At 38.3% G+C, this 14993-nt stretch overlaps 1 protein-coding gene, 1 long non-coding RNA gene and 1 pseudogene across 5 annotated transcripts in view; 1 reads left to right on the forward strand and 2 right to left on the reverse strand.

The window, feature by feature from the left end:
* ARHGAP12 (Rho GTPase activating protein 12) overlaps positions 1-10911 on the reverse strand; it is a 128536-nt gene extending 117625 nt beyond the window's left edge. For 2 of the 4 annotated variants that reach the window (XM_016196317.2, XM_016196316.2), the window contains exon 1: positions 10847-10911. The gene's annotated coding sequence lies outside the window, so the exon portion shown is untranslated. The remainder of the gene's footprint in view (positions 1-10846) is intronic. The other 2 variants (XM_016196318.2, XM_016196320.2) reach the window with 2 other exon arrangements.
* Positions 1004-6043, reverse strand: LOC107524406 (large ribosomal subunit protein uL24 pseudogene; annotated as a pseudogene).
* On the forward strand, positions 10899-13077 carry LOC107524407 (uncharacterized). The gene is made up of 2 exons (XR_001601970.2): positions 10899-10985; positions 12465-13077. It is a non-coding gene; the product is annotated as an uncharacterized LOC107524407 (long non-coding RNA).
* Positions 13078-14993: the final 1916 nt, after the last annotated feature.

Raw genomic sequence — 14993 nt, forward strand, 5'->3', positions numbered from 1 at the left:
GATTACATTTTAAAAATTAGATACGTGTCTATAAGACAATCCAACAAGCCAGGACAAGTGGAAAAGGGAAACTGACACAGATAGCTGAGCAAACTAGCAGAGCAATTTACAGCAGATACAGAAGGTCACTTCCCTAAAAATAACATCTAGGCCTCAACTGTATTTCAGCTCCAGACTCAGAAAGCAGCAAAGCCAAGTGAGTGACACCAAGACCAGCTGCAATGACCAACTATTCCCTGTCCTAACACTGACCAACCAGTGGAGACCCACGACCCTGAAGGAGCACACAGAGAAAACAGAGATTCTGCTGAAACCCTCCCCTGAGACCTCCTCTAAGATTCCCGCCTGCAAGGGAGACATAAAAGCCTCAAGACAAAGGACCCAGCTCTCGCTCACTCGCTCACTCTCCCTTTGGGGAGCAGCCTCTGCCATTCTCTTGCCCCTCTTCCCCCACAGGCATGCATCTCCTAAACTCTAAGAAACCCCATGAGACTTACAACCAGGGGAGCAATGGGCAGCTCATCCAAGGCCAAGCCCTGAACCTGTTCCCAAGGACCCCTTTTCTCTGACTTCCCAGAGAGCTAGGGCAGCCCAGCCTAGGCTGTCCTGTTGCTTCTTCTATGCTAAGCCCTTTCTTGTTTTACTGTCCCCAACTTTAATAAACATTCCCCCATAGTCACCTGGACTCATGTTGTGAAATTTTTCTTGCACGAAGTCAAGAACCCACACACTACCAGCCGGCCCCAGGCAGACCCGCCAAGTGCCAGGTCCTCCTTCCAGTATCATCTATATAGTGGTTAGTACACACATTTCCTTGCTGTCTGTAAAAATGACACCCTAGAGGCAAAAAGCACACCTAGAATCCAGATGTGGTTTCTAATACCATTCTCCAAATAAAGAAACCAAGATTCTTTGGTGAAATGGATGATTCTAGTACTGCGGTAAAAAATATACAAGATGAGCCTCAAACATCTTATAGTGCGATACTGACCCTCCCCGCCTCCCCCATCTGGATTTTAAGTACTTTATTTAAATGTTTCTTACTATTAGACAACTGTCTTAATTTTACCTCAAATTAAAAGTGATATCATTCATATTTGATATTCTGATTAATATATCTTACATAATGTTGCTGTATGTTTAAACAATTTAAACTCACACTTCTTTTGTTCTTTACTTATAAACACATTTATGGAGAATCACAGTTCCTGTTTTTCTCACCTAAACACAAATTATAATTATTTAAGAGGTACTAGGGTTCTCCACTGTTAATGGTTGTTAAATCTTCAAAATCATTCTAAAAATTATCTCTTATACATGGAGATGCAAATACTGACCCAGTTAATATACAACAGAGCAGAAAGTGAAAAACCTATTGTATTCAAAAAAACTTCACAAACTCAGTACTACTTTAGTAAAGAACCCTGATCAAGCTCCCTTTTAGACCAAAAAACAGTAAAGATTAAACTGGGTTTTAATCCGTTGAGAGCCACTTGCACACACTAAGAGTTTTAATATGATGATGTAGGATACCAAGAAGATAACCTATGAGGTAAAAAACTCAAAATCAGTAAAAAGTCTAAGGAACAAAAAAAGTTTTTTCTGGAGCAAAAAGGTTAACTTCCTTTTCTTTCAGATTCTATTTCACTGAAAACTACTATCTATATGGATAATAGCTTCACAATAACCTCTAAAACCACCATTTTATGATGATCATTCTGCTTCTATACTTTTTTCAGTCTTCTCTTTACTTCCTTCTAAATGCATTCCAATCAATGGATTCTTCCTTCTATACCTTTGACATCTGAGTCCCATAGTTCAATTTCTTAATAAGAACTTTCTAAAAATAATCAGTTTTAAAAAACAGAAAAAAATTAACTATCTTTTTTACAGTTCATGCAATTTTTATCCTGCCTCTGTGGCACCTCACCCACCCCCAACCCCTTGTAGTAACAACACCTGTTTAGTGCTGGTGGGAAAGTAAAACAGTGCAGCCACTGGAAAAACAGCATGGAATTTTTTCATAACATTAGAAATAAAATTACCATATGATCCAGCAATTCCACTTCTGGATATACATCCAAAAGAATTGAAAGCAGGGACTTGAACAGATATATGAACACCCATGTTCATAGCAACACTATTCACAATAGCCAAAAAGGTAGAAGCAAATCTAACGTCCATAGGTGGATTGAGAGCTAAAATAAAATTAAAAATATATTACCACAGTAAAGTCATTGGAGAATACCAATTAAATCACCTTATCCCTGTCTACCCACAGCCCACAAAAGTCACTAAAATCCTCACATAGCTTTTACAGATCCTCCTTCAATGTAAATACAGGGTGGGGTAAAAGTGGGTTTACAGTTGTGAGTACACAGAACATAGTTTATTCTTGTATTATTATTTTATTATTGTGTTATTTTCCATATGAACAACTGTAAACCTACTTTTGCCCTACCCTGTATTAAAAGGCAAATTAACATTCAAACTTTTGGAAAACTGTAAAGTAACACTTATGTAGCACAAAAATAATGAACTACACTGCCAATCCCTTGGAGCTTTCTGTCCTCTAATGGGAAAAAAGAAAACACTCCATGATTCTTAATTTTTATTCAAGTTTAAACTAGTTTACAAAACAATAAAAACCCAATAATGGAAATTAAAACCAAAACAAGATATCACTACAAGCCAACTACAATAGATAGTTCTTTAAGAAGATGATACAAAGTGCTGATAAATTGGACCAATAGCTGGAACACTCAAACAGTGGTAATGCTAAATGGTACAGCCAGCTCAGTAGTTTCTTATAAACATGTATTTTCCTTAGACTGGGCCAGGAAACAAATCTCAATAAATTTAAAAGTACTGAAATCATATAAAGTGTTTTCTCTGACAATTAAATTAAATTATAAATTAATAAAAAGATATCTTTAAGCCCCAAAATTTGTTTTTAGAATCTAAACAACATATTTCTAAATAACTCAGTGGTCAAAGCAGAAAACAAACAGGAAATCTGAACGGAATGAAAATGAAAACATGGCATTTCAAAATTTATGGGATGTAATTAAAGTAGTGCTTAGAAAAAATTTGTAGCACTAAATGCCCATATTAGGAAAGAAAAAAAGGTCCCAAATCAATGAAGATCAGAGTAAAAATCAATAAAAGAAAAAACAGCCCCACCGGGCATGGCTCAGCAGTTGAGTATCAACCTAGGATCCAGGAGATAGCGGTTCAATTCCAGGTCAGGGCACATGCTCAGGTTGCGGGCTCGATCCCTTGCAGGGAGGGTGCAAGAGGCAGCCAATCAATGACTCTCATCACTGATGTTTTTCTCTCTCTCTCCCTAATTTTAAAAAAGATAAAATAGTAAAATATTAGAGGAAACCCATGAAACCAGAAGCTGGTTCTTTGAGAAGATCATTAATACTGATAATCCTCTAGCCAAATTGATCAAGAACAAATGAGAAAAAATACAAATTACCAATATCAGGAATATAACAAGACAGAAATACAGATCCTAAAGACATCAAAAGAAAGATAAAATAATATTATGAACCTTATGCCATTAAATTCAACAGCTTAGATAAACTGGAGAAATTTCTTGAAAGACAAATTACCAAACGTTGCTTAAGAAGAAACAGATAATACAAAGAGCCCTGTAGCTATTAAAAATATTGAATGTGTCTTTTTTTTCATTTTAAGTTTTTAATGAAAGTTGTATATAAGATTCCTGCATCTTCTCAACTGTTTCTTCCTTGTATTTGCCCTTTTCCTTTCCTACTTGGTAAGATTTGGCTTTCCGTTCAAGGATCTTTTTACAGTCTTAGTCCAGCTTTAGTCTAATGATAACCACCTTGCTGGAATAAATGCCCACATGAACAATTATACCATTAGCTTTCTCCTGCTGCACTCATTTAATGTAGGTGACACATTTCTTCCTGTACAACTGAACTACTTTGCCAATTTGCTGCCCTTTGTAATGTTCTCAACCTGAACCACATCATCCTTTCGGATGGACATGGATCAAACATTGGACTTCTGTCTCAGTTCTTTGGAAAGAGGAGAGACATAATCTTCCTGTAAATGTGGGAAGGTGCACTGAAATGCCTTTTACAGTTCTTGCTCCAGTCAGAAGTGACAAAGGGATTGAACTTCATTTTGCACGCTGGTGCTTCTACAATGGCTACAAAAGGCTTACATCTGTCTTTAAAAATCCTCCCACAAAGAAAACTCCTGGCCCAGATGTCTTCACTGGTGATTTTACCAAAAATGTATGGAAATAATATAAACTCTTTACAAACCTCTCAAAGAAAACTGAAAGAGGGAAAACATCCCACCTCATTCTATAAGATCAGCATTACCATCACGCCAAAAACAAAGATATTATAAGAAAGGAAAACTATGGCTCAATATCCCTCATGAATATATATCTCCATCAAACAACTCATATCTAGAATATATAAAGAACTGTACAAGTCAATAACACAAATAACCCAATAAAAATGGGTGAAAGATATAAACAGACACTTATCCAAAGATAGACACAGATGGTAAATAAGCCCATAAAAAGATGCCCAAAATCTTTAGTCATTAAGAAAATGCAAATTAAAACCACAAAGAATACACACCTACTAGACCGGCTAAAATTTAAAAGACTGATCATACTAGTGTTTTTGAGAATGTGGAGCAACTAGAAATCTCACACACTGCTGGTAGAGATATAAAATGGTAAAAGCACTTTGGGGAAAGTTTGGCAGGTTCCTAATTTTTTTAGTATATATCTACTATGTACCCAAAAGAAATGAAAACACAAATATCTGTACACGAATGTTTACAGCAGCTTTATTTGTAATAGCCCCAAATTGGGAACCCAAATGTTCCTCAACAGGTGAGTGGATAAACTAATTGCAGTATACCCACACATGGGTCTATCATAATAAAAAGGAATGAACTATTGATATACACACAAAAACTGGATGAAATCTCAAAATGATTTTGCTGAGAGAAAAAAAATTCAGACAAGAAAGAGTGCATACTCTAAAGATTCTATCTTCGTAAAATTCTAGAAAATACAAACTAATCTATAGTGACAGAAAGCAGTTAAAATGTCACCAAGGAACAAGGGCAATGAATTACAAAGGGGCTCATCAAGAAAAATTTTCTTTTTGTGGGGAGGTGATACATATGTTCATTATCTTAATAATGGTGATAATGGTATACACTTCACAAGTATATACATACATACGTGAAAACTCATCAAATTGCACACTGAAATATGTACAGTTTATTACACAACAATTATACTTCAATAAAGCTGTTAAACAATACCCTAATCATGCAAATTAAAATTATGAAATATCACTACCCCCCCATTAGAATGGCGTTAAACATACACACACACACACACACACACACACACATTTGTATTTGGTAAGGAGAACACCAACTGGAACTCTCATACATTGCTGGTGGGAATGTAGAATGATACAGCCACTTTGGAAAACATTTTGGCAATCTCTTATAAAGTTATACATACATTTACCATATGATCTAGCAATTCCTCTTCTAGGTATTTACCCAAGAGAAAAAAAATAAGTCCATCCAAAGGCATACATTATAGCTTTAGTCATAAGAATCAGAAACTGGCAACAACCCAAAGGCCTATCATCTGGTGAATGCTTAAACAAATTGTGATACATTCATCTGTAAAACAGGAAACAATACAAATCTCAAAGGAGCCTTGTGAGAACGGTAACAGAAAATGTGAAAAAAGTAAACTATAAAGCTTGATAGAGAGCATCACACTAAGCACTGCTTACTCAAGGAAGCAAAATTGTGACAGTACTCCCAAATCTTCTATAACTAGTTTGTTTCACTTAAAATAATGCTTCTGAGGCTCATCCATGTTGGTGTATGTATCTTAGAGTGTTAGTGTATTTTAGTGTGTACATTATACCTCAATAAAACTGAATTTTTAAACAAACCACTAAAACATAGCAAAATATAGGTAATATTCAGCAAACTTTTAAAGATATCCCTCTAACTTCAAAATGTATTCTAAATTCTCCTGCAGTAAAGGGAAAGGGAAAAGCACAGAACCCTGAAAAAGCACAGAGGCCTGAAATTTATATCCAGGATTTGCCATTTATCAGCTCTCAGACCCTGAGCACCTTATTTTTCACGAAGGAAAAAAGACAAACCTCAAAAGATCCTTGTGAGAATGGAAAGAGGAAAAGTACTTTATAAACTACAAGGAATAATAGAGTATTCACACTAATCACTGCTTACTCAAAGAAGCAAAAGTTGTGAGAGTAGAAAGTCACAAATGAACTGATCGATTATAAAATTAGTCCCTCCTCTGACTTTAAAGGAGAGATCAACAGCAATACAGTCACAGTAGGGGACTTAAACACCCCACTGACTTTACTGGATAGATCTTCCAAACAAAAAATCAACAAGGAAACAGTGACTCAAAGTGACACCCTAGATCAGATGGATTTAATTGACATTTACAGAACATTCCACTCCAAAGCTGCAGAATAGGCATTCTCCTCAAGTACACATGAGACATTCTCAAAGACAGACCACATGTTGGGACACAAAACAAGTCTCTATAAGTTCAAGACGACTGAAATCACATCAAGCATCTTCTCGGACATTTACACAATGAAATACTATGCAGCTGTAAAAACGAAGAATCCATACCCTTTGACAACATGGTAGGACCTGGAGAGTCTTATGCTAAGTGAAATAAGCCAGTCAGAGAAAGACAAGTGTCATATGATCTTACTCATATGTGGAATCTAACCAACAAAATAAACTGATGAACAAAACAGATCCAGAGACATAGAAGCATGGAAAAGACTGATGAATCTCAGAGGGAAGGTGGGGGGTGGAGGGTAGGGAGAGATTAACATAAAAATTTATATGCATATATGCATAACCCATGGTCACAAACAATAGTGAGGTGAAGGCCTGGGAGGAGGGGATCAATGGGGGGAAAAAGGAGACATTTGTAATACTTTCAACATAAAAATTTTCCTAATAAATAAATAAATAATAAAATTAGTCCTTCTTCAAACATCCCTGTCTCTGCCTCTTGCTTAGCTATGCAATCAAAGTCACTGAACCTCTCTAAGCCTCAGGGGTTTTTTTTCCAATTGTAAAAGGAAGCTTATTAGAACAGGCCACATACTGGGAGAATTAGAGTAGATATGTGTAAAGCACGTGATATAATGCCTGGAACATGATAAGTGCTTTATAAGTTATAGCTCTTATTACAAAAATACTATTATTATTAGCCTACAAGACCTAATACTAGCCTTCATCCTACCCACCCAAGCTGCAATTAGTGTAAGTCATATTAATGATCTAGATCACTGCTCCTCAAAATTTTAGTGAGCAATGGAATCAAACTGGAGAGCTGCTTAAAAAAACAAACAAACAAAAAAAACTTTATTTTTTATAAGTTTCAAATTTACACAATTATTGCAAAGATAGTAAGAGAGTTCCCATATACCCTGCCCACAATTTCCCCTACTATCTCACATTAGCATGGTGTATTGGTCATACTCAATAAACCAATACTGATAATAATGTTGATGCTTTATTCAGATTTCTTTAGTTTTTCCTTATTAAACTTTTTTCTGTTCTAGGATCCCATTCAGAATACCACATATACATTGTGTAGTCATATCCTGTAGCTTTCAAAACACTAGTTATTGAAGTCCAGATATTCTAAAGAGAGGAGGTAGGAGGTAGGGCCCCAAAATTTACACTTCTAACAAATTCCCAAAGATTGCTGATTAGGCCAATACAAAAAATACACTTAAAATAGCACTGATCTAGATTCTACACACCAGACCTGTGCTGTTCAATACAACAGCCAATAGCCAAATGTGGCTATTGGGCATTTAATGTGTGGCCAATCCAAACTGAGATGTGCTGTGTCAAGTACACATGGGATTTTGAAGACAGTCAGAAAAAAAAAGAATGTATAAGAAATCATTAATAACTTCATATTCATTATATGATAAAATGATAAAAATGTATTTCACTTGCGTCTTTCCCCTCACTTTACCTTTATCATTTAGCTACTTAAAAAAAATCTTCAAAATTACACAGGTGACTGGAATTTATTTCTATTGACTAGCAGTGGTCTGTGTTCTGGGCAGAAGAGCAGCATGGGTTATCACCTGGGGGACTGTTAAGAGTTCAGGTGATTCCCACACACATTCAAGTCTGAGAAGCACTCGATTACCAACAGGGAAGGGGCAGTTAGAGATGTCAGCATTTGGCAGCTCAGTTCAAAGAAAAAGGTATATCAATAGCAAAATGAAACTGCAGGATATTTATTAAGTCAGTAAGTCAATAAAAGTTAACAGGAGAATGGCTGAATCACTGCAAAGCCATCCACAAATGAGGATGTGGCACAATTAGACCAGTTAACAACTAAAGAAAAGAAAAACCACAAAGATAGTGGCCCAATGAGTTCCTCAAAATAGCATGCTTTGAAAAGCAGGATTTAGGAGGGGGAGAGAGTAACCAAAGAATTTACGTGCATATATACACAATCCAAGGACATGGACAATGGTGGGGAGAGGGACTGGGGAGGGGGAAGGAACGGACGGGGTGGAACGGGTCATTGGGGAGAAAAAGGGACATCTGTAATATTTTAAATAATAATTTAAAAAAAAAAGAAAAGCAGGATTTGAAGTACAATGATGCTATGTGGTACCATCATACCTTTTTACATCTGATTCATTCCACAAAATAGTTCACATTTGCAATTTTTGCAACATATAACTAAGATTGTTATAAGATAAAAGTTTAACTTCACTTTTCTTTCCCACTATTTGTTATAAAATTATAATGCCTGTTTTAGGCAGATACACCTCAAGCTGCTTTTTCCTAGTACCAATTTTCTCAAATAAGCAAAAGATTAGTACTATCATTTAATAATTTTACACATAGCCATAGTCGCTGTTTTAGTCAACTTAAAAATTTTATTATTATTAGCCTTTTATTCTCAGAAATGTCAGCTGCATAACTTTAAGTACTTAAATTTGTAAAACCCACTTTCCATCCACTTTTTACAGAAAGCACTCCACAGATACTTTCTAATTAATGGAAGAAAAGCCAAGTAATTAACGACAAATAATATGTTGTTTTTCTACAGCATCTGCACATGTTCATTTGAACCTCACAAGTGGTGTAGTATGTAAAAAATATATAAAGTTATGTAAAATATTAACTATTTATGGACAACTAATGTATACAGATGGCATTGAGAATCAGTGAGGTAGCAATCTTCTCCCACTCTTATGATTTATAAAGTACAAACAGAAATCTATTCACAAAGACTAGGGCACATACATACATACACACGCACAATCTGTTACATTATTTTCCCCACAGAGAAACGCCTCCAGAGCCATAGAGCTACATGCAACCATAGGTCACACATATATGTGTCCAGCCTCTCTGGCTCTCGAGGCTACAATGGCAGAGTCAAGTCATCACAGCCTGCTCTTAGGTACTGCTCTGGGCTCCCTAATTCAAGCTCTGAAACGTTTCCAGGAGCATTTTTAAAACAAAGAGAAAGAAAAATACTAACAATAGCCAGACCAGAAAAGACACAGAAAGATGACCCATTCTTTAATACACCCTCCTGTAGATCATGTAAAGAGCACTGAATATGGACAAATATATCTCCAGGCCACCATTTCCGAACCTTTAAGTAGGAAAGAGACGTGGCTAGGGCCTAGATGCTTTTTAACAACCTTTTACTGAAACATTGTCTTCCAAGCTCTCACCTTTAGAAATGGGTGGGAGAATCCGAACCAGAACCCAAGTAACTACTCACTCAATGCTCCTTTCTCCACATTATCTCCCCTTAGCACTATGTGCATAAATGGTCAATAAAACTACTTCCATATGTCATTATTACCCATAAAGCAATACGAGTGTTAACAGTCTTTACCCACAACAAACACTTCACTTGGAATGACATTAGAACTTCCTTAATGACATGCTTTAAACATTTTGCTTTTTTAGCCTTTACAAATGCATTTAAAACCTCTGCTGCAACGAGAAGGAAAACATCACAGGCCTCTAAAACTGAAGGCCAAGCCTATTCCTCTGACGATAACGGCGTGGGCATTTCTTCTCAAGGGGTCTGCAAGAACTTAAAATACAACACATACAGAGGAGTTGGCTGTCTTGGAAAGCAATCAAGTACCCTAAGATGGGAGGAGGTCAGCACGCTTGTAAAAAGAATGTTTTAAAATCAAGGGCTGAGTCCTAGAGTGGAGGCCCCAGGTAGGCTCCATGGGTGGGCGGAGGTTTAAACACCCTACAGCAGTTAGGGAGGGGCACAGGCCGGGGCAGGAGGCCGGGAAAGAGGGCGGAACTAGCCACTCTTTCTCTCCCTTTCTTTCTTTCTTTCTTTCTTTCTTTTTCTCTCTCTCTCTCTCTCACTCACACACACACCCCAGACGCACACACCCCGACACCCTCCTTCCTGGGGGCGGGGCGGGCGCTGCCCTCACACAGGAAGTCAGGAAACCCGGGGGTCAGAGGAACCACAACTTCAAGCCATTTAAACCCTCTCGCCCACGTCAGCCCCTGGGCTGGCAACAGCCTCTGTACCCTCGCGCCCACTCCCGCGTCCCAACCCCTCAAGCGGCGCTCACGTCCTCATCCCGCGCGCACCTCGCCACCTTCGCGCCTCCCGCACACGCCTCCCCCCAACTCCAACGGACACAACTCCGGTCCAGGAGCGCCTTTGTGCAGCGCCCCACTAATCTCCCCAGTCCGCGGGGATCCGCGCCCACCGCCTTACCGAAGGCCCGGCGGCCTCGTGGAGGCAACGCCCTCTTCACCCAGCACAGGGATTGCTGGACGCCGGGGCGAGCCCCAAGGGCTCTCGCAGCGCGCCAGCCGCGTCCGGCCGGTTCCCGCAGGTTAGTCTCCGCGGGAGGGTAAGTTCCAGGGCAGGTCGGAGAGCGCCGGCGCGGGGGCGGGGCGCGGCCCGGGGGCGGCTCACGTGACGGTAGGGGCGGGGCTCAGCCCACGTGATGACCCGGGAGGCGCCAAGGGAATCGGCCCGGGCTGATCCAGGAGGGGGAAGGGGAAGCCGAGGGAGGGGCAGAGCGACGTGAGAGGGAGCTGCGGCCTAAGTGGGCATAAGCCCTTGGTAAACGGAGTGGGAAACGCTGAGAAAACTCGTGGGAAAAGGAGGGAAGGGCGAACGGGAAACGGACCGAGCGCTAGGGTGGCAGGAATGAAGCTCAGGGAAAGACAGTGGGGCAGTGGACCCTGCGCGCTCCTGTGCTCGATCCACTGGCCTGCTAGGAGCTGCTGCTGAGCTAGGTCAGTTCACGGGCCCCGAAATCCCCGGGGACTCAGAAAAAGTAACGCGCTACCTCAGTGAGACGAAATGGAATTCCGGAGACATTAAGTCCACTGCCCGGCCCATGCGGAGCTGTCCTTTGCCGGAGCAGAGTGCTTGGCCTGCTGTGTACACGCTGGGCTGAGGAGGCCCCTGGGGACGCAGGAGCGGCCTGGCAGTCCAGCGCTGGGGACTTGAGAGCAGCATGCCTGCTCATTCACGATTCAGCCATTCACCGGGCCTGCTGTGTTCAGGCCCCATAGGGGCTACAGTGTCATTGCCCAAAGTCATTCCATTTTGCAGCGTTTGCAAGTGCGGCAGCCCAGAATCCAGAAATCAGAAGCGTTAAAGGTTTTTCATGGTGATCCTGTGGCAGAGTTCTGCTGGACTGGGAATCTGGAAAGAGACCTGCCTTCTGCCATTGTCACTTCAGTCTTTTCTACCTCAGCTATCAAAGGGGCTTGTTGACTGACCTCAAGGGCTCCTTCTAGTTATAAAATTCAATGACCGAAAAACATAACAGATAAGTATTAGGACTTGAGAAACCACTCATTCGGTAACCAGTTGTTAATTGTGGCTATTACAGTGCCAGGATGAAATTTTAAATTTTAGTAATGGGGTGTCGGGGAAACAGCCAAGATATGATTCAAGAGCCACTCTCTGGAATTAGCTTTTTTCTGTTCTTCCCCTCATACTTAAAGATGCTAATGTGTCTGGCTTTCTTATGACAAGCTGAATTCCCAATTGTTCTTTAAAACTGCAAAGAACCCACTAGGATATTGGCAAAACTTTAAGAGCTGTAGTTTACCACCTTCTTATAAAATTAAATATAATGGAGGGCTAAAGTTCTAAGATATTCTCCTGTCAGAAAGGAAAAATACTTAAAATAAGCGTGAGACTATACTATACTATTATACTTGCTACCACTCGTTCCTTGGCATCGATGGTCTTTTCTGTCTCCCTGTTTCTAACCTGTTGCCTTTTCCATTCCCTTGTTCAGCATACTGAGTAATGCTGCTGTATGCTTCTAAAACTATTTTTTATAGAATCTCTTGTGATCTTTTTCTAGAACTAAAACAAGGACAGACTGCAAAAAGGAAACTGTGCCCTGATGGGAATGTGCTGATAACCTTATCTTCCCTGCTCTGCTAACCTGAATTGGACACTCTTGGTTTCAGCAACAGTTTGTATATACTTGCTGATCTGCTTGTAACTCCACTTCCTATTTCACAATCTAATCTCAGATGATACCACAATGCCCGCGGTATGCTGATCACTACAAACAGCAGATGGAGTCAGATAAAAAGAGCTCTCACCCAAGTGTGCTGTTTTAAAAGGACCTGATGGGGAGCTATGCAATTATGTGCAACATTAGCTCCAGTTAGTTTTTAAATAACAATGGTACCATATGTCTGGCCCCTGTGCTCAGGATCTCAACAGTTCATTTTCAGGACTGACATTATCTGGCTTCTCATGAAGTAGCATAGAGTTCCAAAATGTAGAATTCAAATGCAAGTTCCACAAAGGCAGAGATTTTAAGTTTGATGTGTGTGTATTTGATTATATATCTCCCAAGTACCTAAAAGCACTTGGCATGCAGTAGGTGTACAATAAATTTCTGTTGAGTGTATTTTTGAATGAAATGTAGTTTATAAATTGCTGAATAAACTTGTCCTGCTTTCTTTCTAATTCTTTAATTGGTAAGCCATTTTTCTTTCTGCATTTCTAAATAAAAACATAAAATTGTATCTGGCATCACTGCTTCGACTAGGCTACAGAGAAACAGGAATTTGTATCTATCAAAATTTCAAATGCATATGTACTCTGAACCTTCAATTTTACTTCTAGGGATTTATCCCACAGATACATTTTCATACATGAGAAACAATAAGGTATTTCTTATACTGCTGAAAATAGCAAATTATTGGGAACAAACTAAATATCCATCAACAGGATACTAAATTATGATATAACCATACATTTGAATATGTGCTATGTAGCTGTTAATGAAAAAGACAAAGTTCCTTCTGTTTTAATATTAAAATCTCCAAGATTTTTTTGTTAAATGGAAAAAAGGCAGGAAAATGGTGCAGAATAATGTATTGGCTTGTATATGCATTAAATTAATACAAACTAACTGTTGAGGTATGAGAAATCGGAGGATGGAAGAAATAGGAAAGACTTTTCACTGTTTTCATATTTAAACTTTTGATAGTCAAACCATGATAATGATTTACCTCTTCCAAAAGTTTTTTTTATAAAGTTAAGTTTAAAATTTTTCTGATATCTTTACTTTGTTATTGAAATGTTGAGGCTTCACCTATTTTATCAACTAATTTGCCTCATTAGAATAAGAGTATCAGGTCAGCCAGTATATACATCAGGTAAACTTTTTAAAAATTCAGTTATTTTCATTAAGTTCCAATTCAACAATATCTATTCCTTACTGTAATAATTTGGGTCCAGGAACTAGATTTGAGAGGCTTAGTATAAATTGTATCATATGTATGTAAATGTTCAAAAGTACTTTATTTTTCTTGAAGTAGAGCCTTACTTGAACAAGTTTTAACAACTTGGATCCTCTGTTTTAAATAATAAAATCAGAATTTCATGGACCATTTGTTCATCTCCTAATAAGGCCAAGAAAACATGTTTGGGGAAAAAAACACTGAAGTCATGTGTTTCTGTGAGTATCTGTTCACTCACCTCCTTTGCAATGTCAACTGCCTCCCATTTCCATGGGTTGCACAGGTGCCCTGGAAGTTATTTCTCCTAATATGTTTCAGTATTTGATTATATTTATTTGTGGACTTAATTTACAGAAACCTCAAAGGGAATTATAGACTACAGTCACATTCAAATTTACATAACACCATCTCTTTAAATATTTTAAGAGCTTTATTAATGTTTTCTTGTGAAATCTCACATTTTTGTTACATAAATTTACATGATCAATTTTTTTTTACAGTTATTAAAGATAAGTGCAAGCATAAATAATTAGGACTAAAGGAAAAATTGCCACCTGGAGCTTTTTTCCAAAATGATATAGCCAGGGCTACCTAACACAAGAAAGTCAGTAATTGGCCTTAAAATTTAAACTATATAATTAGCCAATAAATAAATCAGATATATTTTAATTGATAATTTGTTCTGCTTATATCCTTTGAATTATATATTTATTCACTTCAGTTTTATATATAATTCAGACTTATAGGCACTAAAGAAATGACCCTAAAATTAATAAAAATCAATAATAATTCACTAGCCAATTTATACTGCATGAAAAACCTTTAGTATTTATAACAACTAGGCAGTAGTGCAAAGTTTCCATGTGAAACACAGGTAAGATAGAAATAATATTTCTTGATTTAAAAGTACTTTCCTAACTTTAGGAATAAGGCAAGGTTATCTGCTTTCACCACTTCTAGTCAACATTGTACTGGCGGTTCTAGCAGGTATCCAGCAATAAGTAAACTTGTAGATAAAACTATAGTAAATTTATGTAATTTAGTACAGTAGATAAAACATCCAAACAAATCACATTACTTAAGTCCATGATTGGTATATCGTGGTGCGTGGGAGGAATAAATGAGAGAAA

The sequence above is a fragment of the Miniopterus natalensis genome, chromosome 1, assembly GCF_054644295.1.
Source record: "Miniopterus natalensis isolate mMinNat1 chromosome 1, mMinNat1.hap1, whole genome shotgun sequence".
NCBI classification, from domain to species: domain Eukaryota; kingdom Metazoa; phylum Chordata; class Mammalia; order Chiroptera; family Miniopteridae; genus Miniopterus; species Miniopterus natalensis.